At 47.4% G+C, this 25,007-nt stretch overlaps 1 pseudogene; it reads right to left on the bottom strand.

Annotated features, from left to right (window-relative positions):
- Positions 1-1,123: 1,123 nt before the first annotated feature.
- Positions 1,124-9,276, bottom strand: LOC116487532 (annotated as a pseudogene).
- Positions 9,277-25,007: the final 15,731 nt, after the last annotated feature.

Raw genomic sequence — 25,007 nt, 5'->3', positions numbered from 1 at the left:
TCCTTTCCAACACAAACCATTCTGATTTTATGATTCTAGGATAATTGAGGCTCACCTTGAAATGAAGTATGCAGAGACCAGTCCAGTCCAACGCAGTTTATTAGCAAAGACTACAAAGCATTATAATGAATCACCACTCTTGACAGCTCTTCAGGAGACTCTGGTCATTGGGTTTGCAGCAGGATTGCAGGAAAAGTGCAGAGTAAACACCCCCTCCCACTGCACTGGTGCAGGCAGAGCCACTTCCATGTTCTCCAGACCCTTTTTGTTCAGTTGCCACCTGCCTGTCTTGACAGCACAAACGCTAAGCTCACGCACTGCTGACAGCTGCTGAGGAAGCTGCAAAGCTGTCTAATTCTCTACATTGGTTATACAGGGCTTTTACCCAACACAGAAGTGCTTGGCAAAAGCAGTTGGGGTGGCTAGGAGCTGGAGGGACCTTTGCCAGGCCCAGGCTCATGAATAGGAATGGCTCATGGAAGTGGGGACACATCTTAACCTAGCACATACACCTAATAACCACAGAGTTAAAATCACTGTCTAAATCCACATAGGCTGCTGCAATAATTGCTTTAATGGCATCAGAAAGAGAACTGCACCTGAGTACTGAGTTTATGAATGCAAACAACAATCCCAAAAAACAAAATAGCCAAGTTCCCCACAAATGTTCACCTGCTCGCAGACCCCTCTGTCCTTTCTGCAAGTGTGACAAGTATTGCTGCAGGGAAACTGTTCTTTTGCCAGTGTCATGTCTTTTCCCATAGCAGCTGATAAAACTGGTCCTTTCTAATGCTGCCTTTGCTCTTCATCTGGCACTTGGTCTTGATCTTGGCGGTATGACTGCTTGCTACCGGAATGTTTTTCTAGTTTGCTTTAAGACAAAGCTGATGTAAATATTTATGGCAAGAAAGGAAGAGGACTTTGACTTTATCACAAAGCAAGGGAATCGCTGAGCAGCGGTATGAGAAGCACTCCTTAGTTCACCCAATGTTGCAGCAATTACATTTAGTTTTATTGACAAGGTTTAAGTCATAATCATTACAAGAAGATTTTGTGGTTATCCTCGTATTATGTTCTTCTAAAATGCAAAGCACTTGCAGTTTTTCCTTCATACCAACATAGCCTAATATTTCTCCAGTTCAGCGAGTGCATTCTGCTTTGTAACTCTCTTCCAGGAAGCAGGGATTTCTCCTCTGCCATGAAATTTCCCATTGTAGCATTGTTCTAGCTGTGTCCTGAAAGAAGACACAAACCATTTCCAGTATGCTTGCATGGATGGGTCAGGAGGAATGCTCCAAGTGGAATATGGATGTCCTGCATTGCGGTATTTCTTGTAGGGGATCCATGTGTCTTCACCAATCAGAAATGTGCAGTCACTTGAAACATCGCTAGAACAAATATCAATGACTAGGTTGTCTGTTTCATACCATATGCGTCCTCTTAAAACTCGTGGACGATGGAAGACAACCCGGTGGTCTCCATCATGGTTTGGCATAGTGTTAGTGCAAACAGCCCCACAAAATGGACACTGCTCCTGGCACCCTGCAAACTGCTCAGCCAGTATTGTGTGAGGCTGCCTTTCAAAGGAGCTCATACGAGCTTCTTCAAACTCTTTCCTGAGATTATCAATAACGGGAGACAGTGCTTTTGTCATGGCATTATTCAGTAACTCTACGTCTGTTATCTCCTGATGTTCAATGCCCTTCAGGTTGCTCCTGGGCAAGCTTAGCACGTCTCCAAGTGCTCTGCAGAATTTATCCAGCCAAAGAGAGATTTTATCCTTTCTGTCTTTTCTGTCTTTGACAATTGTGGTTGATGCAAAAACAGCTGACTAAATGTTTTCAGAGTAATGAGAGAGGGAGTCTCTTAAAAACATCTCTAGCCTTCTGTTTTTATCTAAACAGTACGTCTCAACTTTTGTCTTAATGTAATTATTTAAAAAGTCTCCTGGGGAATTAAGATAATACATGAAATTTTCAAATTTTTCTTCTTCTGCTAGGTATTTCAGCATGTAAGCTTCCAGAGTGGATTTATTGCCTCTGAAATCTGGTATTTTATCCTTCACATCTCGAGCTATGTCAAGAGCTGTCTTCTCATAGATGGCGTGTCGAAGAGCTGTGGCAATCTTGCTGCACAGGAAATCAGCAAATGAGGGATCTGGACAGGTTGGAGAGCTGGGCGATCACCAACCGCATGAAGTTCAATAAGAGCAAGTGCCGGGTCCTGCACCTGGGACGGGGAAACCCTGGCTGCATGTACAGACTGGGCGATGAGACGCTGGAGAGCAGCCTAGAAGAGAGGGATCTGGGGGTCGTGTTAGACAGCAAGTTGAATATGAGCCAGCAATGTGCCCTGGCAGCCAGGAGGGCCAATCGTGTCCTGGGGTGCATCAAGCACAGCATCGCTAGTAGGTCAAGGGAGGTGATTGTCCCGCTCTACTCTGCGCTGGTGCGGCCTCACCTCGAGTACTGTGTGCAGTTCTGGGCACCACAGTATAAAAAGGACATGAAACTGTTGGAAAGTGTCCAGAGGAGGGCTACGAAGATGGTGAAAGGCCTGGAGGGGAAGACGTACGAGGAACGGCTGAGGTCACTGGGCCTGTTCAGCCTGGAGAAGAGGAGGCTGAGGGGAGACCTCATCACAGTCTACAACTTCCTCGTAAGGGGGTGTCGAGAGGCAGGAGACCTTTTCTCCATTAACACTAGTGACAGGACCCGCGGGAACGGGGTTAAGCTGAGGCAGGGGAAATTTAGGCTTGACGTCAGGAGGGGGTTCTTCACAGAGAGGGTGGTTGCACACTGGAACAGGCTCCCCGGGGAAGTGGTCACTGCACCGAGCCTGTCTGAATTTAAGAAGAGATTGGACTGTGCACTTAGTCACATGGTCTGAACTTTTGGGTAGACCTGTGCGGTGTCAAGAGTTCGACTTGATGATCCTTAAGGGTCCCTTCCAACTCAGGATATTCTATGATTCTATGATTCTATGAAATGTTGTGATACAAGAGGCTCCTTGGCAGGAAATCTGGAAACATTTGAAGAAGTCTTCTCTCTTGCTCTCCAGGTAGACGATTGGATCATTTGCTTTCCTGAATGCTGCATGCATGTCTTTAAACCTTTCTGCTGCCATTCTACACAGGTATAGTGATAATTCCATTTTGTATTCTTTATTAAAACAGTAATTTGCACTGTTAGGAACAGACTTCATACCTTCCTCCACTTCATTTAGTATTTCATGAATAAAAGTTCGACTGTAATCAATTTTGTCCTTTTCCTTCTTCTCAATGTTTTCCCTCACATGCATTATGATGTTATCTGTAATTCGTTGCATGCTGTTCACATCGGCATCGTCCAAACTTTTAGAAAAGCCAAAAAAACTTTTCTTCCTAGAAATGTGTTTCTCTTTGTCAACACAAAAGACAGTTTTTTGGGAAAGCTTTCTGATTCGTTTATCTACATTAGGCTCCTTAAAGTGATCTAGAAGGACATTTTCTATGTCCACATCAATGTCCACCTCTTCCTGAGGGGGAGCAGCAGAAGAGACTTCATAAAGCCACTCCATCCAGATAGAATTGAAGCGTTTTCTCAGTTCACTTTCACCTAATTTCTGGCCTTTTAGAGACAGGGCCAACTCTCTGCTCTTTCTCAGGAGCTCGTTTTCATATTCAGACTTCCTCTCATCCAGTTTACTCTGGCTCTTCTTTACTTCTATAAGTTTCGCACACTTCCTTTGCGTTTCAACAAGAAGGGACTCTCTCAGTTCTTTCAGCTTCAGTTCTGTGCTGCATTTCCACTGGATCAGTATTTCACGGTCTCTGTCTTCACTGAAGAACGTTTCCATGTTCTTGGTGATGGCATCACTTCTCTCTTGCACCAGTTTTTCAAGGTGATCCGTGGTGACCTTGTCCAACTCTCCATTCCGCACCTTGTTTTCCAGTTTCATTTGCAAGTCTAAGATGTGACTTCTCAGCTGCCAGGTCCACTGACTAAATGCAGTTTCCAGTTTCTTGTAGGCAGCAATCTCCACTGAATTCTTGAAGCTGAAAATGAAGTTTTCATTCAGCAAGGCATTCCACAGGTCACTAATACGAACTTTCAAGCTGGAGAGCCTCAAAACGCTGCTGTGCGATTCCTTCTTGGCAGCTTGGAGAATTTTGCTCTTTAATTCCTGGACGTTCTGGCTGTAGGTGGGGTTGGGCGGTGCCATCGGTGGGTTTCCTTCCCACAGGTGAGCAAAGTAATGAATGTGGGTGTTCACGTCAAAGCGGATGACGTCGCTGAAGCAGGTGATGTCACAGAATTCCTGCTGGGCTGCAATCACGGTCATTTCATCCAGCTTTTCCTGCAGACGTCTTTGTCCTTCCATGTTCTGTTCCTTTGCAGTTATTTCGCCCACGTTTTGGTGCACAAAGAGGCACCTTGGGGAAATATTAACTTGCTTCATCCTCAGGAAAGCCTGCACAGCAATCTGAAGGACGTCTTGCATTTCCGAAGGATTTTCTCCAAAGATGTTGATCAGAGTCATGTTGCCGATGCCAATGACAAAGGTGGCTAGCTCACTGTTGTGATTAAGTGACTGCTTATTGGCCATCTCTATGGCACGAAGTCCTTCTGTGTCAACAACAAGCATGTAATCAAAGTTCAAATCCTGTTGGAGCTTCTCGTCCACTTTAATGAGCTGCATAAACGCTCCCCGGGTGCACCTCCCTGCGCTGACGTTAAACTGCAGACCAAACATGGCATTCAGCAGGGTTGACTTCCCTGTGCTCTGGATGCCAAGCACGGAAAGCACAAATACTCGCTTGTCCCCTAGCTTCTCAATTAACCTGTCAAAGATGGCTCCAATCCATTGCAGTGGTATGTAAGAAGCATCACCATCCATCAGCTCAATGGGATACCCTAAAACCATCAGATCAGCAGCAATTTCAGGTAGTTTGACATACCATTTTTCTTTGGAGGTTGTTGATTCCAGTGCCTCATAAATCTGCCCCACCTCTCTCAAAATATGCTCAAGGCCAATGGACGAATCATTGATTTCATCGGAAAGGGCATTTAATTTCTTCATCAATTGAGTTTTCAGGTTGTTGCTTTCATTGTTTTTCTTTAATGCCAGGCTTTGATACCATACCTTATGGTACTCTCTCTTCAGCTCATCAAGGTGATCAGAGGAGATGTCGTCCATGAAGATCTTCATCCACTGCAGAAAGAATTTCTTGGTATTGTCTGGCTGTGACTGGAGAAAGTCAAGGACTGTTTTCATCAGCTGATTGAGGGGAAATGCTTTGCCTAGTTGCTCTCTTCGTATTGCAGACTTCTCCGATTCAATTTGGCTCCGACGATGCTCTATGCTCTTGTTCCTCTTTTCCTGCAAGCGAGTGAGTTCTTTGTCCTTTTTACACCACAGGTACCACAGTTTTCCCTGAAGAGGCAGTAGCTGTGATTTGATCTCAGACAACTTCTCCTTCTTCAACAGATTCACCAGCATGATTGCTGTTTCTTTGGCTGTCACGCACGCTTCTGCATCTTCACTGACTAAGAAGCCGTGCTGGCGAGCTGTGCTCAGGCATGCATTGAGGCTAACAAGCGTGCTCGACCCTTCCACTAGGTCTCGGATGGTTTTTGTCAGCTCACCCACTAATCCTGCTTCATTTCTGTTCTTGATCCCTATTCTTATGTTTTGGCCAGATCGGCCAGCTGCAATGCTCTCTTTCTCAGTGAAAAGGCAAACCAAAGGCCTCTGAGACTGCCACAGATCATGTAAAATTTTCCTGCCTTTCTCGTTGCTCTGATCAGACTCAGAAACAAGAACCACGTTCACGGCAGAGATCTCCTGTAAAAACTGCAGCTGGGGTTCATAATCTCTCGCATCTCCGTGCAGGTTACAGAAAGCAACAGGGCCGTTAAAGCTGTCGTCGTCGCTACCACGGGGAAGGTACCAGGAGATCTCCACAACACCTTTCATCAGGAAGCAGTCTTTGGTGCTGCCTTCGCAATGGCGATGGAAAAAAGTGTCGTGTTTCTTCCTGCTTAGCAGGGCATTCAGGAGCTGAGACTTGGAAGAGGAAGGAGAGCTGCCGATGCGGAGGAAGGACACGATGGGCATCTCTGCCTGATAAATGAGTTTGTTGTTGTGACTGCTAATCCTCGTCTGCTCTCCCGATCCCTCCGTCCCTTTCCAGCTCTTCTTGATTTGGCTGAGGGACCAGAGAGGGAACTCTATCTGTGAAGTGCCCGGGTTTGGTACCAGGAGGGGTAGTGCAAACTGGCAGAAAGCGAGCTTGGATGAAAGGTACTGTCTCATGAAATCATCAGCACAATGAAAAATTGCCATCTGGAGGTCCATGGGGTGCACATGACTCTCCCTGCTTGCAGATTCAGGGGCTCCTTTGTCCAAGTCACTGAGAAAGTCATCAAAGGAATCAGAGGGCTCGTGCTCCTCCCCTGAGGTGTTTGGTGTGGGTGCAGCTCCTGGCTTACTCGCCTCCTTGCAAGTCAGGTACCTCACCCGATAATCCACGGTCAGGAGCCTTTGCAGGAAGTAAAATGGTAGCTCGCTGTCCTTGCTGGGCTGGCTGTTGTGTACAGATGTCTGGTGTATTATGTGGAAATCTTCTGTGCCCATTTTTCTTGGATAGTACCTTTCCAGCCCAAGGCGCTTAAGTAAGTTGAGGAACTCTGGGTTTGCAGTGGCTTGACTTGCTTTGGATTTGCTGCTGTCTGATTTGGGTTTGCACTGACTGGGAGGCTGCATGCCTTGAAAAGCATCTTCCAGGTCTTTCATTAGACTGTCTTTGTTCAGGTTGCCAGATGTGTCCTCCACTTGCCCATCGATGAAGGATTGCAAATCTCTTTCCAGCATCTCCCAGTCTTTGAATGCATTGTGCTTTTCGAGGAGAGCTTTCATCTCTGTGGACCATGTGTTTTTCATCTTTTCTTTCATGAAAAGTAAGCGGTCATGCTTCTGCTCAGGGGTCACCTTCTTGTTTTCGGATGTTATGGTGAACCCCGTCAGCAGCAGGAAGGCCTGAGCTCTGCAAACATCCTGTTCCTTCAGGCTCTGATACTCGTTATGTGCCACGCGCATTTCCTGTATCATGAAATTAATTTCTCGACACCCAAGGAGGTACTGAAAAGTGCTGCTTTCTACTTGGTATCCCGTGCTGGTTGTAACTAAGAGCACTAAGAGTTCTATGTCTTCCTGTGCCCTTTGCTGCAGAGACTGGAGCAAGGAAGAAACAGCCAGGCTTACAGTGAAGGTGGCTTTGATCTTTGCCTCATGAATGGCAGATGCAGAAGTTGCAGGTGCGTAGGTGACTTCCATGATGTATCCCTTCATTTGCAGCAGTGTCGTATTGAGATCTTCAAGACTGGAAATACTGTGAGTTTGGGGAAGTGTCTGATCCTTGTGGAAGACCCATTGCATAATGAAGGAAGTCTTGGGGAAGTCCTTGACAGAATAGATGTGAGGATCCAGCAGGCACTGCAGCAGAGATTTGATGTAGGTGTTGTTTTCTGGAGAAGACTTCTGGCAAAAAGAAACAGTGTTCACCAGGAACTCCTGCAATGCTTTGTCTGACAGACATATGTTGATCCAGATACTGTGATTTTTTGTTCTCTTATTCAGACCCTGTTTAAAATCTATCAACATGAGCAGTTTCTTTTCATCCACTGTCCCCTCCCAGGTCTTTACTTGCTCCAGGAAAGCTCTGGCCTCTTCTACAGCACTGGCCAGTTCCTCTCCAAAGATCACACCGGTGCTGTGATTTTTTAGCTCTTCGTAGACAGCCCTGAGGCTGCTGCCCATTTGATGGGAGGATTTAAAATCGCTGCTGTGGTTGGACAGGATTATGTCCCACACTGGGATCAGCTGAAAGCCCCGGTCGATCACACACCAGGTTGTGTTATTGGCCACAAGCCCGCATTTCCACTCGGGAAGGGAATCTGTCTCTGCTGGGCCCCCTGTTTTGGTCACATGGAGCTGAACTGCTCTGTGGGTGCTGCTTCTGTCTCTTCCCTGAAATGATGCCTGTGAGCTGGACTTTGAAGCATCCCCCTTCACTCCCCACTTGGTACTGAAGCCGCTGAAGCTAGCACCGACGTAGCTGTTCAGTGCTTCAGATGTTTGTTGCTTCATCTCATCCCATTGCTCTGCCCTGAAACCTTCGGCAGATGCTTTCCACCAGAATATTCCCCCAAAGTGGATGGGTCCCTGGTTCACGTGGGACCCAAACCTGCTGAAGAAGCTGGAGCACCTGCTCTTCAGTAGGTGGAACCTGTCTGCCTCCTGGGTGATGCTCAGAAGCTGTTCGATGTCTTGCAGCTCTCGCAGGGCTGCGTCTGAGAGGCGAAGCTGGTCCTTTTGGAAGTAGTAGGACGCCAGAGGGATGTATTGGTACTTGGTGGTGCAAATGTACGCCTGCTCCGAGCGTGACCGATGGGAGTCCTCTGACTGTGAGGACTTGCTGGAATCTACAACTGTTTCAACAATGAGCCCTGAGAACCTGTCACTGGCAGAAGCGCTGATGCTGAACCCCAGCTGCTCCATGGACTTGGTGAAAGCGGCTTCTGCTGCAGAGGAGGAGAACTCCTTCCTCTCAAGCAGCGACCCTTGCACTGGACCAGTGAGCATGAAGCCATCAGGGACCCTGATGAGTTGCTCTCGCTTTGCCAGCACATCCTCCAGGCTCTTGGTTTGGTAAATCCCCTGCAGAGCCAGGCCTCCCGATGCCCGCCTCAGGACCTCCTCGTCAGAGACGTTCTCCCTCTTCCCCATGGACTTCTCCTGCTGCTCCAGTTGCTTCTGGATGCTCACCAGCTCATCCAGCAATGCCTTCTCTGGAGGTGCCCAGTACTCCTTGGGAATGTCCATGGCTTGCTGTAGGGCCTCCTCTTTCTGTCTTATCATTTCCTTGCTGTGGCTGCGGCTCTTCTGCATTTCTTCCAGCTCCCGTAGGATTGACTTGGCTGCTTCTTGTCTCTGCTTCATCCTCTCCAAGTGCTGCTTCTGCAGCTCATCAACAGCTCTTTTGTTGTCTGTGATTCCCAAGAGCTTTCGGAGTGCCTTGGTCTCCCAGGGGGACCGTATTTCACACTCCAGTTTAATGTAGTCTTCATATTGTAGATATTTCAAAGCATTTATTGACTTAACACCCAATATCTCTGACAGTTTGGGGAGCCAGTATTCTTCATCAAGTCCTTCCTTCTCAAATGCTTCTGCCAGCAATTGCTTAGCAAGTTGTGCCTTTTCCCCAGCATCTGCTCTCTCCTCCTGTGACTCCATGGCTGTGGAAGGGGAAAAGAGACTTTTGTTACATCAGGTTAGAGGAGGCCACCACCCCTTACAAGAGGCCTCTCCATAGTTCCTGGCTCAGGGATTTCTTCTACCCTGCTGCTGGAACCCAGCCTTGGGCACTCCCGAGACAGGCAGACACAGACAGACAGACACACGCAACCACTGGCAAAGCTGCACAAATAGCCATGGACAAGGCGCTGCCTTCAACAGCACCCATGTATAAGCTGCCAGGACTGGTCTCACCCGTCACTGGCTCCTCGTCCTTACAGCACTCGCCCACATGAGGTAGAGAAACGGAATGCCTGGAGAGACGCAATCTCTGGCCCATCAAGTAGCAACTGGAGACTGGATAACCTTAATGAAGCCAACACTCTCGCCATCCACATACCCTTACACTTTTGTCATGCAAAACTACTAACTAAGGGAACAACGATGGTAAATTTTCTAGAGGGGAAGACATATGAAGATCGGTTGAAGGCACTTGGATTGTTCAGCCTGGAGAAGAGGAGACTGGGAGGAGACCTCATGGTGGCCTCCAACTTCCTCACGAGGGGAGCGGAGGGGCTGGTGCTGCTCTCTGGTGACCAGCAATAGGACCCGAGGGAACGGCATGGAGCTGGGACAGGGGAGGGTCAGGCTGGATATCAGGAAAAGGTTCTTCACCCAGAGGGTGGTTGGGCACCAGAGGCCCAGGGGGAAAAGGGGGCTCCCTGTGTGGCCCCTGTCCTGCCCAGAGCAAGTCAGTGGGGACCTACCTGCCCACCCTGGTGCTCTGCAGCTCCTGCACCGCCTCAGCCCAGCTCCAGCAGCCTCTCAGACCAGCTGCTGCACCGCCTCAGCCCAGCTCTTGCACTGCCAAAGTCCAGCTCCTACCCCACCCCTTACAGAGCCCCAGGCCTCTGCAGTGGTTGAAGCTTCCTGTTTACACAGCAGGGAGAGGCTTTCTTCTTTCTTGGAAGTCAGGCCATTAGATGATACAGCACCTGAAAGTGAAATTTGGCAGCTGCTGGTTGTGCTGGGGCTGAGCCAGGCTGCTGGGGCATCTGCATCCCAAGCCCCAGCCAGGGGGGTATGGTGGTTTTACTTTGCTGGGCAGCTGAACTCCACCACAATGTGCTCTCACTCCCCCTCCTTTGAAGAAGATGTGGAGAAGAAAGTACACTTAAAAGAAAACAAAAACCAAAAAACTCATGGACTGAGATAGTGAATTTAATCTAATTTAATCTAATTTAACCTAATTTAATTTAATCTAATATAATTTAATCTAATTTAATTAAATTTAATTTAATCTAATTTAATTAACGGAGAATGGAAGAGGAAAAAGAAAAGAAGGAAAAAACAAAACAAGCAGAAAAAATAAACACAAGTGAAGGCTGCACGGAAGCACGGGGAGAGAGAAAAGAAATTCCTGTCTACTTCCCATCAATGAATGACGTTCAGCTAAATCCCAGGATGCAGGGCCTCAATGCATATAGCGGTTGTTTGGGAGGACAGAAGTGTTCATAATGAGAGCCCCCCCCCTCTCCTTCCCCTCTTCTTCCCCTCTTGGGGATGGACCCCCTGGTACGGACCCATATCTGGAGCAGTTCTGGAAGAGCTGCTGCCTGTGGGCAGACCTCGCAGGCTCAGTTTGGGAAGGATGGCAACCCGTGGGAGGGACCCCGCGTGGAGCAGGGACAGAGAGTGACCAAGAAGGAGCGGCGGAGACAAAGTGCCATAGACTGAACACAACTCCCATTCCCCCATTCCCCTGCGGTGCTTGGGGGAAGGAGTTGGAAGAGGGTGGATGTGGGGAAGGTGCCTTTGGTTTCTCTCCTTTGTTTCTCACTTCTCTAGCTTGTTTAGTAATAAGCAATAAATCTTACTATCTCCCTATGCCAAGTCTGTTTTGCCCGTCACAATAATTACTGTGTGATAACCTTGTCCTTATCTCAACCTTTGAGCCCTTTTCATTGTATTTTCTCCCTGCTCCCCTTTGAGGAGGGGGAGTGAGAGAGTGGCTGTGGTGGAGCTCGGCCGCCCACCCAAGTAAAACCACCACAGAAGTAGACTCAACAAACTCCCTGGGTAAAAGGGAGTTTAGAAGTTTAAAATTCTACTGTGTAGAATTTTATAAAAATCAACAGGGAAAGTCCAGAGTCGGGCCAGCTTTGTGGAAATGCAACTTGGCACTGAGATTTGTGAAATGCTATAAAAACCAGTATCACAACCTATTGTGTGTATCTGGAGTATTGCACACTGGGTAAGAAATGTGAACGCTTTATCAGACAGCACTTTGACCCTGGCTCCCCTCAGATCCTCACAGACAAGCAGACGGCGTTTGAGCTGGATGGGCAGCATGAGGTGGATCAAAAACTGGTTGAAAGGCCATGGACTGGTTTAGTTGGAGGCCAGTAACCAGCAGAGTACCCTGGGGTCAGTAGCGGGTCTGGTTCAGTTTGACTTTAATCCTCATTGATGATGTGGGTGATGGGGCAGAGGGAGCCCTTACCAGGTCTGCAGATGGCACAGAGCTGACAGGAGCAGGGGATACACCAGAGGGTGCTGCAGCCGACCCGAGGGATCCGGCCAGCCTGGAGAAATGGGTCAGTAAGAGCCTCCTGCAGTTCCACAATGCCTCCTGCAGTAGTTTGGCCAGCATATAGGCCTGAGAAAGACTTAAATTTCTATGTTAATAACAAATCTTCACTTTTGGAAGAAGAATCAAGAAGAAAAAGGAAACAGGAATGGAAAATCAAAGTGGCCACCTGCTCCCCGGCCACAACAGGAACAGGTACAGAGAAGATGTTTGAAATGCAGGCAGATTGGTCATTTTGAAGGAGAATGCCCTGAACTGAAAAGGGAAGAGAGATTGTTCACTATCAAAAACTCAGAATTAGGCAGTCAGAGGTTCTCTGAAGAGTCGTCCCACCAAGACCCTTTGATAAATTTGGAGGTGGGGCCTAATAAGGAGTCTGTATTCTTAGTAGATAGAATTTGGGGCAGCCAAATCATCCTTAGCTTATAAGATACCAGACTTAATTTGACTAGTAATACCTTAAGAGTAACAGGGTGTCGTCGTTTAACCCGGCCGGCAGCCACACACCACACAGCCGTTCACTCACCCTCCCCCCTCCCTCTCTGGGACGGGGGAGAGAAATGGAAAGTGAAACCTGTGAGTTGAGATAAAGACAGTTTAATAAGACAGGAAAATAATAATAACAAAAGTAATAATAACAATAACAATAATAATAATAATACAATGGTGATAATAGGAAAATAATAATAGTATGTACAAACAAGTGATGCACAATGCAATTGCTCACCACCCGCTGACCGATGCCCAGCCTAACCCCGAGCAGTCCGGCCCCCTCCCCCCGGCTAGCCACCCCTATATGTTGTTTAGCATGACGTCAGATGGTATGGAATACCCCTTTGGCTAGTTCGGGTCACCTGTCCTGGGTCTGTCCCCTCCCAGCTCTTACTGCACCCCCAGCCTGCCCGTTGGCAGGACAGAGCAAGAAGCTGAGATGTCCTTGGCTTAGTATAAGGACTGCTCTGCAACAATTAAAACATCGGGGTGTTATCAGCACTCTTCTCATCCTAAGCCAAAACATAGCATTCTCCCAGCTACTAGGAAGAAAATTAACTCTGTTCTAACTGAAACCAGGACACAGGGGTAGACAGGTCTGGAATGTTGGTGTCACTTTTTGCATTTACTGAATTAAACTGGGAGACTAAAAGGGTCGCCTGGCAATTGTTACATGTACCCGAAGCAGGAACAAATTAATTAGGGGGAGATTGAATAGTCGAATTAGGATTGCAGTTGAAGACCTGTGAAAAAAGAATAACAGTCTCAATGAATTTATTTACAGAGAATGATGAAAAAGAAATAAATCCCAATGGATGGGTATGTGTTAGAACTAAACAGCTAGGTTGGTCCAATGTGAAACAGGGATTGTTGTGAAAGTAGCAGGGCAGTACTCTAACCTTTGATAATACATATTGCTTGTTCAGCACTATGGCACCAGGCTGCAAGTCATCTGGATTGAAAAAATACTGCCATCAGCACAGCACGCCCTGGGCACGTGGCTGTGCGTTATCGCAGTAGCCTGTCAAGGATTGCCAAGTGCTCTGTGAGGCCAGGGCCACCAATTGTGCGCTGCCCTGACTTTGGGATTATGCACAGAATCATAGAATCATAGAATATCCTGAGTTGGAAGGGACCTGCAAGGATCATCGATTCCAACTCCTGGCACCACAGAGGTCTACCCAAAATTTTAGACCATGTGACTAAGTGCACAGGCCAAATGCTTCTTAAATTCCGACAGGCTTGGTGCAGTGACTACTTCCCTGGGGAGCCTGTTCCAGTGTGCGACCACCCTCTCAGTAAGGAACCTCTTCCTGATGTTTAGCCTGGACACTCTCCAACAGTTTAATGTCCTTCTTGTACTGTGGTGCCCAGAACTGCACCCAGTACTCGAGGTGAGGCCGCACCAGCGCAGAGCAGAGCAGGACAATCACTTCCCTCAACCAACTAGAGATGTCCTGCTTGATGCACCCCAGGGTACGGTTGGCCCTCCTGGCTGCCAGGGCACACTGCTGGCTCATATTCAACTTGCTGTCAACCACAACCCCCAGACCCCTCTCTGTGGGGCTGCTCTCCAGCATTTCGTCCCCCAGTCTGTACGTATAGCCAGGGTCGCCCCGTCTCAGGTGCAGGACGTGGCACTTGCTCTTGTTAAACTTCATGTGGTTGGTGATCGCCCAGCTCTCCAGTCTGTCCGGATCTCTCTGCAAGGCCTTTCCAACCTCATCCGAGTAAACAACTCTTCCAAGTTCGGTGTCGTCGGCAAATTTGCTCCAAACACCTTCTAATCCTACATCCAAATTGTTTATAAAAAGATTGAAGAGGACTGACTCCCTAAAGTGGAGCCTTGGGGGACCCCACTAGCGACCATCTGCCAGCCAGAAGTGGCCCCATTTACCACAACCCTTTGAGCCCTGCTCATCAGCCAATTGCTCACCCATCGTACGATTTATTTATTTATTTTTAGCTCTATGCTGGACATTTTGTCCAGTAGGATCCTATGGGAAACTGTGTCAAAAGCTTTGCTAAAGTCCAAGAAGATCACATCAGGTCGTTTACCTTGGTTATGCAGGGGCACAACCTATAAACAGAGCAAGTCGCTCTGTGTTGGGGAGGGGGGGGGGCAGGAACATCAACCGAGGTTAATGTTACCTCCGCGGGGAAACCTGCAAGACATTGATGCCTACTGTACCAACGGGATGCCGACCACGACCTGGCTAAGTATCTATGACACCCATGACTGGGAAAAGCATTGTGCCCATCAGTACCCTTGTCATCACCCTGGGGTCGGTATGTTAACAAGCTAACTCATTAATAAATTCTTTGTGTTCCCCTGACAGACCCCCACTGGGACGCTAATCACCCCAGAACTTATGGACAATTATGTAACTGGACAGCACCCACAGCTGTTTATCCTTTGTACTACATGGTGGACCCAAATAAACAAGCAACTGATTAGGGCGTTAGTGGACGCTGGGGCGGAGGTCAGTATTATACATGGCAACCCAGGAAAACATAACAGAACTTTAACCCCAGTGCGGGTCCTAGGGGAGCAACCAGTCATGGGGAAACTCATGAAACTCAAGTTGCAAATGCAAGCAGTCCGGGTAGGAAAAATAGCAGAGGAGGCTCACATTCTAGTTGCTACCGAGGTAGTTATGTGTGGTGGTTTTACTCGAATGGGCAGCCGAGCTCCACCTCAGCCACTCTCACTCCTCCTCCTCAAAGGAAAAAGGGGAGAAAATATGATACAAAGGGCTCAAGGCTTCAGATAAGGATGAGGAGATTGCTCAACAATTACTGTGATGGGCAAAACAGATTCAGAGTAGGGAGATAATAATTTTTTTTTTTTTTTTTTGCTTATTACAGGCAAAAGAACAGGCTAGAGAAGTGAGAAACAAAGGAAAGAAACCAAAAACGCCTTCTCCCCATCCAACCTCCTCCACCTCCTTCCCCCATGACATGCAGGTGTTATAAATTGCTCAGTCCCAAAATAGGATTATAATCAAAGTTTACAATTTACTAAAAGAATAGAGGTAAGCAAACAGCGCTGGGTGCGTCGGGAGTCTCTGCCCTACCCAGACGCACACCAGTTACATCAAGTAGCTGATTTTTATGCTCCTAGGCTGATACATATTCATTACTACTTCTAAAAAAAACAGGTTATTATAATTAGCTTCCGGGATCCAAACCCTCCTATTGGAGCATGCGTATCAGTCTCCGGTGGTCCCCCTGGGGGTCTCTGGGGGTCTTTCATGCTGAAGACTCGTAGTCTTCCTCTCCAAGTTTTTTTCTTGTCCTTCCCCTTTGTACTCCTTGGCAGCATGTCAAAAGCTTACACAGCATTCCCTGCAAGTTTTGTCTTCTGCCGTCCTTCAGCTTCTTACTTCTCCTTAATCTCCTGGCCACCTGGCCAGATATCAGGGGCTTGCATAGTGTCCCATTCAGAAGCCATAACAGCCACCAGTTGTTAGCAGTTGTTCTGAAACCCCCAGACATCAGAGACTTCAAAGAAAGGACATACAAATACAAATAGCTCTCTATTGACACTTCACATGTTGTTAAAACATTCCTCACAGGCCATTCACAGGGACACTCCAGTCACATCTATAGCAGTGCTAAATCAACCACAAAGAAGGCAAAAAGGCTGTAACTGTTAGGAATAAGAGTTCAGAATAACAAAAGCAAATAGGCTCATGGATTTGAGGAATATTTCTGAAGATTTGATAAATTGACTATAATGAGGGGGGGACTGGGACACTGGGAGGAAAGGGAAGAAACCACATCTGTGGAAGAATTAAATTGCCAGTGCAGGACCCAGAGACAGACAGAACTGCTCTCTATTGACACGAATTGTTAAAATATTCTTTTGCAAGGTACAAGAACTATATACATTAACCATTCTGTTTTTCTTAGACTTGCAGTTATACAAGGGTATATAAGACAGAAGGTCACATTCATCATACCACACGGCCCCAGCACTGTTCCATACTGACACGAATCAGATGAACAGATCTCACACAGGGGAATGGGGGGATGGGAGTTGTGGTCGGTCTATGGCACTTCTTCTCCGCCGCTCCTTCTTGGTCACTCTTTGTCCCTGCTCCATGCGGGGTCCCTCCCACAGGATGCCGTCCTTCCTGAACTGATCCTGTGTGGGCTTCTCACAGGCAGCAGCTCTTCCAGAACTGCTCCAGATATGGGTCCGTACCATGGGGTCCATCCCTCAGGAGAAAACTGCTCCAACCTGGCTCCCCCATGGGCAGCAGCTCCTGTCGGGTCACCTGCTCCTGCCTGGGCTCCTCTCCACGGGCTACGGGTCCGGCCTGGAATCTGCTCCAGTGGAGATCCTCCACAGGTCACAGTCTCGTTCTGTGGAGGTCCACCTGCTCCTGCGTGGTCTCCTCCACAGACTGCAGCATGGAACCCTGCTCCACCGTGGTACTCCACGGGCTGCAGGGGGACAGCCTGCTTCACCATGGTCCTCACCACAGGCTGCAGGGAAACTTCAGCTCTGACACCTGGAACACTTCCTCTCCCTCCATCTTCACTGACCTTAGTGTCTGTAAGGGTATTTATCACTTCTGTTTCTCTCCCAGCTGCTGTCTTTCACCCCTGATCCCCCCCGGCTGTTTTTCAGGTTGGCCTGGGTCATTGCATTCCCTCAACAGAACATATGGTAACCCGGACTAATGCCCCAAGCCAAGATACTACGTGCCTGGGTCTTGCTACACCTCAGAACCTTTTTTCACCTGTCTGGTTGGAGCCCCATAGGGAAAGCAATGGGTAGCCACTTTTGTGGCCAATACGTGTCCTGAGAGTCAATCTGCGAGACCTGGAGTGACTCCTGGAATGGTTGCTTATCCAGAGCTGGGGAGACACCAAGCCTCCTGTCCCAAGGATTGAGCTTCCTGGGCTCGTTGTCGGTCACCTATTGCACATTTTTCATCTATGCACACAGACTCACAGAATTTCTAGGTTGGAAGAGACCTCAAGATCATCGAGTCCAACCTCTGACCTAACACTAACAGTCCCCACTAAACCATATCCCTAAGCTCTACATCTAAACGTCTTTTAAAGACTTCCAGGGATGGTGACTCCACCACTTCCCTGGGCAGCCTGTTCCAATGTCTAACAACCCTTTCGGTAAAGAAGTTCTTCCTAAGATCTAACCTAAAACTCCCCTGGCGCAACTTAAGCCCATTCCCCCTCGTCCTATCACCAGGCACATGGGAGAACAGACCAACGCCCACCTCACTACAGCCTCCTTTGAGGTATCTGTAGAGAGCAATAAGGTCACCCCTGAGCCTCCTTTTCTCCAGACTGAACAAGCCCAGCTCCCTCAGCCGCTCCTCGTAGGACTTGTTCTCCAGGCCCCTCACCAGCTTCGTCGCCCTTCTCTGCACCCGCTCAAGCAGCTCCATGTTCTTCTTGTAGCGAGGGGCCCAAAACTGAACACAGTACTCGAGGTGCGGCCTCACCAGAGCCCAGTACAGGGGGATGATCACCTCCCTAGCCCTGCTGGTCACACTGTTTCTTATGCAAGCCAGGATGCTGTTAGCCTTCTTGGCCACCTGAGCACACTGCTGGCTCATATTCAGCTGACTATCAACCATCACTCCCAGGTCCTTCTCTGCCTGGCAGCTCTCCAACCACTCATCTCCCAGCCTGTAGCTCTGCTTGGGGTTATTGCGCCCCAGGTGCAGGACCCGGCACTTGGCCTTGTTGAACTTCATGCAGTTGACCTCAGCCCATCGGTGCAGCCTATCCAGATCCTCCTGCAGAGCCTTCCTACCCTCAAGCATATCGACACACACACCTAGCTTGGTGTCATCTGCAATATGCATGGAAAATGACTTAGTTTCATGGTGGATGAATTGTATGATACCTGGCGTGGCGAGTGCTTGGGTGTCAACCACCCTGAATCACCTAAGGTGCTGGCTAAGGAAATTTAGCAATGCCACTAGGGCTGCGCTATCTGGCTTGCTGCTTGACCTAAATGTAATAAGGCATGCTATGCTACAAAATAGAACTGCGATTGATTTTTGTTACTTGCCCATGGTCACAGTTGCGAGGACTCTGGGGGTATGTGTTGTACGATCATTCCCAGTTGGTACCAGTGAAGGAATGAGAAGAATTAAGCAAACAACTGAAGATGAATGATAGCAGGAACCCATTTGAAGACTGTATGCGGCAGAGGCTTGTGTGTGCGGGGAGGTGGCATGGCTACAAAACTACTGTGTAATTCTCCTATGAATTGCATTCTGTGTTCCATGTCTATTGCCCTGTCTGATATCAGTAATAGACTCCCTGTTTCAACAGCGTGTAGTACGGATTGTAGAATATCGATCTCTTCCAACAGTGGACCATGCGGTGGCATGTGTAAGTTGTTTGGTCTGTTGCGGAACAGCTTGTCCTGGCGTTGGGGGTGATCTTGGTTACAAAAATGGTCACTCTACACTTTGTTAGTTCTCACTGCATCTGCCTGTACTGCATGTTGTAGCCCATGCTTGCTATCCTTTTTACGCAGTTTCATTGCATCTCTATTTTGACACCATGCTGTATCGAAACCATGTACCATGTGTAGGTGAGTACCAGCGTGTTCCACCCTCAGACCATGCGGTGGCATGTGTTAGGACTAAAAACTGTTAGGTTGGTCTGATTTGAAACAGGCATTGTTGGTATGTTAACAAGCTAACTCATTAATAAATTCTTTGTTGTTCTATCGCTCAAGTGTGTGTGTGAGTGTATTTGACAGCTCACTTGTTTTATATACATATGTATATATAGCTGTTGTCTGATCATTGCTGGGCTGAACCAATCAGCTTCTGCCCCGAAATCTAGCTAGAAGAGGGTAAGGGAGGAAAATTGTGGGGAACTTAAGATAGCTCCTTTAAAACAACTGTTCAAGAAGGGAGTGGAATAGTGAAACAATGGTGGTAGCCTCTGCCTTTTAAGGAAAAATGGGCCTGAATCTTGTATCGCAAACTTTAATTAGGGATGGTCTTTTGGAGCCTTGTATGTCACCTTATAACACTCCAGTTTTACCAGTATGAAAGCCAGACAATTTGTACTGATTGGTGCAAGACCTCAGAAAGGTTGATGAGATAGTATGAAAACGCCACCCTGTGGTTCCTAACCCTTACACCCTGATGGGTCAAATTCCTTATGAGCACGAATGGTTCACTGTTACATATTTCAAGGATGCTTTTTGGGCTTGCCCATTGGATCCTGAAAGTCAGGATATTTTTGCATTTGAGTGGGAAGACCCAGAAACAGGCTGTGAACAACAATATTTTGTTGTTTGTTGGACTGTTTTGCCTCAAGGATTCACTGAATCCCCCAGTTTGTTTGGCTGACTATTGGGAAAGATTTTAGAAACATTTCAGATCCCAGAAGGGGTGACATTGTTACAATATGTAGATGATTTGTTGATATCTAGGGGTAGAAAAATCAAAGGTAAAAGAAGCCACAAATGAACTCTTGAGTTTTTATAAGAGAACATTGGCCAAATATATCTAAGGTTAAATTACAATATGTGGAAAAAGAAGTCAGATATTTGGAAAAGCTAGTCTCTGAGGGCAGACGGAGAATAAACCCTGAAAGGATTCAGGGAATTGTGCAACTTCCTCTACCTCGAACAAAGAAAGAATTAAGAAAAGTTTTAGGTTTAAATGGATATAGCAGATTTTGGATAGAGGCATATGCGCAGACAACAAAGAAGTTATATCTCAAATTATTGGAGGAAAACCTCAGTGCATTGAATTGGACAGAAGAAGAAAAAGAAATAGAGGAACAGTTAAAACAAGATCTGATGACAGCACCAGTCTTAGCTCTTCCTGCCCTAAAGAAATCATTTCATCCTCTCATAACTGCAAGTGAGGGTGCTGCTTTGGGGGTCTTAACCGAAGAATGGGATGAGAAAAGAAAACCGGTAGCATATCTGTCTACATTATTAGATGCTGTATACCGGGAATGGCGAGTGTATTGAGGCAGTGGCAACAACTGCCTTACTGGTGGAAGAGAGCAGGAAAGAATTAACCACTGGGGGGCAATGGAGTGTTGTTACGCCTCACCAAGTGAAGACCATCCTTACTCAGAAAGCAGGAAGGTGGCTGATAGACTCTAAAATACTGAAATATGAAGCTGTCCTGACTGAAAAGGATGATTTAACTGTAACTCCTGAATCTGTTTTGAATCCTGCCTCCTTCTTGTCAAAGGGAAGTGAAGATCCAAAGGATGTGGAACATAACTGCTTAGGTCTAAGAAATGAGCAAACGATCAGATTCGATTTACAAGATGTACCCTTGGATGAAGGGGAAATATTGTTCACAGACGGATCTTCTAGGATGATACAAGGAAGGCTATTCAATGTTTATGCCGCTGTTAAAGGGATAGATGGGAAAGCTGAGGAAGTGGGAAGACTGCCTATTAATCGGCCAGCTCAAACTTGTGAATTATATGCATTAAATCAAGCATTTAAGTTGTTACAAGGGAAACAGGGAACTATATATACAGATTGTTGATATACAGATGGGGTGGTAAATAGATTTGGAAATTATTAGGGAAGAAAGGGGTTTAGTAAACAGTAAGGGAAAAGAATTGGTCCATGAAGAATCAATTAGACAGATTCTGGAAAATCTGAAAAAGAGATTGCTATGGTGCATGTGAGAGGACATCAAAGGGAAACTCCCTAATCGAATGGGGAAACAGAACTGCAGATGAAAAGGCTGAAGAATTGTCCTTGCAAATAGGAGTAGAAATGAATCTGTTTCTTGTACCTGAAATAAAGCTAAGCAGGTGTATAATTGTTGTATAACACGCCAACGGGTGAATAAGAAGGCTGTGTGGAAACAGCCTCTGGGTGGATGGGAGCCAGGACTTTGACCTTTTCAGAGCTTCCAGGTAGCTTTTACTGAATAACGTAAAGTAGGCAGATTTAAGTTGCTAGCTTGACTGACCGTTTGTCAGGATGGGTAGAAGCTTTTCCTTCAATATCAGTGACAGCTAATATTCAGGTGACAAAGGTAATTCCAGAACAAATAATCCCTAGATATGGGATTGTTGAAAATATAAACTCAGATCAAGGGAGTCATTTTCCTCCGTATATTTTACAAGGATTAATGAGAACTTCAGGAATAAAATGGTAGTTTCATACCCCATGGCATCCTTCCTCCTCTGGGAAAGTAGAACAAATGAATCAGACATTAAAGAAACACCTGTCAAAACTGGTTTTAGAGACTAAACTTGTATAATTGTAAACTATAATTGTAAATCAACTTTTTATTTTCAGAGGTAACTACTGAATGTGACTTGTGACTGGGGGAAAGGACTGGCTTATACAGGATTGGAGTGCCCGCAAGGTTGTTTTTATTCTTGTAGAAGCATGCATCTTATTCTTGATATTCATAATTATTTGGAAACCTAAGATTTATAAATAATGACAGGCAGAGGCCAACTGTTAGTTTTGATCCTGGTGAGTGTACACCTCAGAGAAGGCCTTGGTCAGTTGACAGCTTGGAAAAGGGATGACCAGAGAAGGGGAGCAACAGAAGGAAGGGATGCTGTCCAAAGAGAGCTGGATAAGTTTGAGAAGTGTTCCCCCGTGAACCGAATGAGGTTCAACAAGTCCAAGTGCAGGGTGCTGCACCTGGGACGGGGCAATCCCAGACATGAGTACAGGCTGGCAGAAGAACTCATTGAGAGCAGCCCTGCGCAGAAGGATTTGGGGGTTTTGGTGGATGAGAAGCTCAACGTGAGCCGTCAGTTTGTACTTGCAACCCAGAAGGCCAACTGCATCCTGGGCTGCAGCAACAGAGGCGTGGCTGGCAGGTGAAGGGAGGTGATTGTCCCCCTCTATTCTGCCCTTGTGAGGCCCCCCTTGGAGTGCTGCGTCCAGGTCCTGCTCCCCCAGCACAAGAAAGATATGGGGCTATTAGAGTGGGTCCAGAGGAGGGCCACAGAGATGATCAGAGGGCTGGAGCACCTCTCCTAGGAAGAAAGGCTGAGAGAGCTGGGGATGTTCAGCCTGGAGAAGCGAATGCTCTGGGGGGACCTCATCGCAGCCTTTCAATACTTCAAGAGTTCTTATAAAAAGGGTGAAGAGGGACTTTTTACTTGGGTAGATAATAATAGGACAAGGGGAAATGGTTTTAAAGTAAAAAAGAGGGAAGATTTAGATTGGATGTTAGGAAGAAATTCTTCACGCAGAGGGTGGAGAAGCACTGGCACAGGTTGCCCAGAGAGGCTGTGGATGCCCCATCCCTGGAGGTGTTCAGGGTCAGTCTGGATGAGGCCCTGGCAAACCTGATCTAGTGGGTGGCATCCCTGCCTATGGCACGGGGGTTGCAACTAGATGGTCTTTAAGCTCCCTTCCAACCCATGCCATTCTATGATTCCATGATTCTAAGAGGCATTCTACAAGTAGCTGGCAGAAGTCATGCAATCGTCAGTGCTTGCTCTCGTAGGGGACTTCAACTTGCAGGATCAGGCTGTCCCCATGGGCCTTAAGAAGAGCTGCTGGGGAGGAAGACTGACATGGCTGAACTGGGAACATGTGCTGAGTCTTTGTGGGAAAAAACGTTTGCCTCCTGTGGAAGAAGGAACAGGGAACTCAGGGAGAGTACAAGGAGTTTGCTAGTGTATGCAGAGAGCAAATCTTAAAGGCTAAAGGCCAGCATGAACTCAATCTGGCAGCTGTGGTGAAAGACAATAAAAAACATTTTCACAACTATATTAACAGAAAGAGCAGGACCAAGGAGAGTCTCCATCTTTTACTGGAACATGACTACGGAGGATAAGGAAAAGGCTGAGATTCTCAATGCCTTCTTTACATCTGTCTTCAGCAGTCAGACCAGTTATCCTCAGGGTTTCAGGCTCCCGACCTGGAAGTCTGGGATGGGGAGCAGAATAACCCTCCCACAGTTCAGGTGGAAAGAGTAAGAGACCTGCTGCTCCACCTGGACTGTCACAAGTCCATGGGGCCAGATGGGATCCACCCGAGGGTGCTGAGGGAGCTAGCAGATGTGTTTGCTGAGCCAATTTCCATCACCTATCAGCGGTCCTGGTCAACTGGAGATGTCGCAGATGACTGGAGACTTGCAAATGTGACACCCATCGATAAGAAGGGAATGGGCCCAAGTTGTGCCAGGGGAGTTTCAGGCTGGAAATGAGGAGACATTTCTGCTCAGAAAGAGCAGCCAGGCTTTGGGATGGGTTTCCCAGGGAGGCAGTGGTATCACCATCCCTGGGGGCGTTCAAGGAGAGGTTGGACGTGGTGCTTGGGGACATGGTTTGGTGGGTGACATTGGTGATCGGGTGATGGTTGGACCAGATGATCTTGGAGGGCTTTTCCAACCTTCATGATTCTAGGATTCTACAGGAAAGCTGTGGTGGGACTCTTTATCGGGACGTTTAGCAATAGGACAAGGGGTAATGGCTTTAAACTAAAAGAGGGGAGATTTAGCTTAGAAACAAGGAAGAAAATCTTTAATATGACAGCAATGAGGCACTGGCACAGGTTTCCTAGAGACGCTCTGGATACCTGTCGTGGTTCAGCTCGAGTGGGCAGCTGAGCTCCACCACAGCCACTCTCTCACTCCCCTCCTCAAAATGGTCTGGAGAACATGTGAGTGGCTCTGCCTGCACCACCGCAGTGGGAGGGGGTGTTTACTGTGCACTTTTCCTGCAATCCTGTTGCAAACCCAATGACCAGAGTCCCCTGAAGAACTGTCAAGAGTGGTGATTCATTATAATGCTTTGTAGCCTTTGCTAATAAACTGTTTGAGTTGGACTGGACTGCTCTCTGCATGCTTCATTTCAAGGTGAGCTACAATTATCCTAGAATCATAAAAGCAGAATGGTTTGGGTTGGAAAGGACTTTGAAGGTCATCTAGCTCATGCAAGTTGGGGCACATCTTAACCTAGGACATATACCTAATAACCACAGAGTTAAAATCACTGTCTAAATCCCAAAAAACAAAATAGCCAAGTTCCCCACAAATGTTCACCTGCTCGCAGACCCCTCTGTCCTTTCTGCAAGCGTGACAAGTATTGCTGCAGGGAAACTGTTCTTTTGCCACAGTCAATTCTTTTTCCATAGCAGCTGATAAAACCGGTACTTGCTAATGCTGCCTTTGCTCTTCATCTGGCACTTGGTCTTGATCTTGGCGGTATGACTGCTTCACAGAATCACAGAATTTTCTAGGTTGGAAGAGACCTCAAGGTCATCGAGTCCAACCTCCAACCTAACGCTAACAGCCCTCCACTAAACCATATCCCTAAGCTCTACATCTAAACGTCTTTTGAAGACTTCCAGGGATGGTGACTCCACCACTTCCCTGGGCAGCCTGTTCCAGTGCCTCACAACCCTTTCAGTGAAGAAGTTCTTCCTAACATCTAGCCTAAAACTCCCCTGGCTCAACTTAAGCCCATTCCCCCTCGTCCTGTCACCAGGCACGTGGGAGAACAGGCCAACCCCCACCTCGCTACAGCCTCCCTTGAGGTACCTATAGAGAGCGATAAGGTCGCCCCTGAGCCTCCTCTTCACCAGGCTGAACAAGCCCAGCTCCCTCAGCCGCTCCTCGTAGGACTTGTTCTCCAGGCCCCTCACCAGCTTCGTCGCCCTTCTCTGCACCCGCTCAAGCACCTC

Source organism: Aythya fuligula, chromosome 3 (genome assembly GCF_009819795.1).
Source record: "Aythya fuligula isolate bAytFul2 chromosome 3, bAytFul2.pri, whole genome shotgun sequence".
NCBI lineage: Eukaryota > Metazoa > Chordata > Aves > Anseriformes > Anatidae > Aythya > Aythya fuligula.
This window is presented reverse-complemented; position numbering and strand designations above follow the sequence as displayed.